General features: G+C 37.6%; 1 long non-coding RNA gene across 9 annotated transcripts in view; it reads right to left on the bottom strand.

Moving 5' to 3' along the window:
• Nucleotides 1-664: 664 nt before the first annotated feature.
• Nucleotides 665-2,230, bottom strand: part of LOC113335478 — a 3,204-nt gene continuing 1,638 nt past the window's right edge. For all 9 annotated transcript variants that reach the window (XR_003353373.1, XR_003353371.1, XR_003353374.1 and 6 more), the window contains 3 exons: nt 1,722-1,891; nt 1,063-1,144; nt 665-924 (listed from right to left, as the gene is read on the bottom strand). This is a non-coding gene — a long non-coding RNA (uncharacterized LOC113335478). The remainder of the gene's footprint in view (nt 925-1,062; nt 1,145-1,721; nt 1,892-2,230) is intronic.

Genomic DNA, 2,230 nt, shown 5'->3' with positions numbered 1-2,230 from the left:
GACTAACCCCTGTTAGATTCATGTATGTTATCATCTGAAACGGATTTTGGAATCTACACCATAATGATTTCAAACTGAATCTAAAATCGACTTTATTAATTATTTTTTTCAAAGAAATTGAATCTCCGGATACAAATGGAAAGATAAATACTGCGCGACCTTACATATCGAACATTAAAACTGAGTTCAGTCTACTGTCACTGCCACTCTAAGAGCAACTGCAGTGGTGAGATCAAAACCAAAGATCAAAATCAAAAAAAAGATTAAATTTTGGGTTTAGTCCGTGTTGTCACGTAACGGTCCCGATTAAAATTTGGTCGCGCGTAATTTAAATCTCCGCCCCAAAAAAATTTCATCGGGCGTATCTCAAATGTCCGCCCAATCAATCACCAGACACACTTTAAGTTTACGCCTGTCAACAGGCGTACTTTAAGTTCACGTCTCATTTTTTATTTTATTTTTTTAATTTGAATTTTCATCGGGCGTAATTTAAATCTCCGCCCGTTAACAAGCGTACTTTAAATTTACGCCCAGTAACAAACGTACTTTAAATTTACGCCCGACTATATTAGGATTTGGTATTTGGTCGCGACCAAATATGGTCTGGAATTTGATCTTTGGCTTGGATTTGATCTTTACTCCGTCCCACTGCGTCACGATCTCATCCCAAATTTTTGGTTATACTCGCCCACTGTGGATGCATACCTTACATATCGACATTAAAACTGAATTCAGTCTACTGTCACCCTGCCACTCTAATTTGGTCGCTCTTCGAGTTATATAAGCTTTTGACCACTTAATTATGTTATCGCTTGAAACATCTCCAAGTACTCAATCTATCTTGCATAACATCATACTTATCACGCAATCATAATCTTCATTATCTTATCACACTTGAAGAAGGTGCTGCTGGATCCCAGTATCCTGTATAACAAGATACCATCTTAGTATAAGATATCATGATTTCTATTATCTAATTTAAATATCACAGTTCAAAGGCTGGGAATAAAATAACCGGTCCATGGTGCAAGTTCACCTGCCGACAATTGTGAAAGCTTGTACCTTGTCCATGGTGCAGATTCCTGAACATTTGCTTGGGATAGTTTTGCTTCCCAATAGTTGTTTAACTTCTCATTTCATGTTGCTGCATATCACCATATTTGGCATTAGATAGGGCACTACTGACCATAATCAATTAAAACTCAATAGTAAAGCCTGATGACAAATGATAGAGTGTCCAAGAAAGAGTTCAACTAGTGTTGGACACAAGTGTTGACAAGCCATAAAATCTAGAAGGACATCGCTTGTTACACAGGATGCTGAACTATGTATACTTAAGAAAACAATACCCAACTAAATAGAGTACGAACAAGCATAAACTGGAAGACCATGCAATATAAGATGATGGTGGTGATGGCGCAGTTAAGGCAATATACATGCATATTACAAATGCAGAAGGGATTCATTGGATGCTACAACAGATGCAAGACAGAATGTGGAAGTTTTAATGAAATCACTTGTGAAATTCGAGGAGCATCCCATTCCAAAAGACTCAATATCAACAGTTTTTGGTGGCAATAACAATCAACATCACACACCTGCTCAATAGAACTCTCACGTTGTTATCACCAGCATCCTGCTACTGGATCACCAGTATCCTGTACTATTTATATATCACCAGTATCCTGCTACACTACTCTACTTCACAAAAAGGGACTTACCAGGAAGTGATTCAAGTCACATCATTTCTGACCGGAGCCAGCTTCAACCGATTTGATTAACTGGGAGCCTCTGGACCATCGATCATGTAACTCTGTTGACTCCATCAGGGACCATTTTCCTGAGAGAGCCATAGCCATGTCTTCCCACCAAGCTCCGCAGGATTTTCAGGCTGCATCAGAAAGAGATGATGACATGAGATAAATGCATAACAAGACCGGGTCCGCTAATACCTAGAAGTAGAAAAACATCAGTCGCAGTGAAACGGCCAGAGATTGAAGTTGCATTATAATCAATCTAAATGAAGATTAAAAACCACATTTACAAAGAACCATTTCACTTGGTACTTGCTCATTACAATTAAGATACCAAGTTCCATCTTTGTTTTCTATCAAATGAAGCAATGCTACTGTGCTACTAGTTAATCTACCAATCCTTAACAGTATTAATCCATACATAATAGTTAGCCATCAACAAACTGAAATTAAAAAAAAAAAAAAAAAAAAAAAAA

The sequence above is a fragment of the Papaver somniferum genome, unplaced genomic scaffold, assembly GCF_003573695.1.
Source record: "Papaver somniferum cultivar HN1 unplaced genomic scaffold, ASM357369v1 unplaced-scaffold_148, whole genome shotgun sequence".
Classification (NCBI taxonomy): Eukaryota; Viridiplantae; Streptophyta; class Magnoliopsida; order Ranunculales; family Papaveraceae; genus Papaver; species Papaver somniferum.
This window is presented reverse-complemented; position numbering and strand designations above follow the sequence as displayed.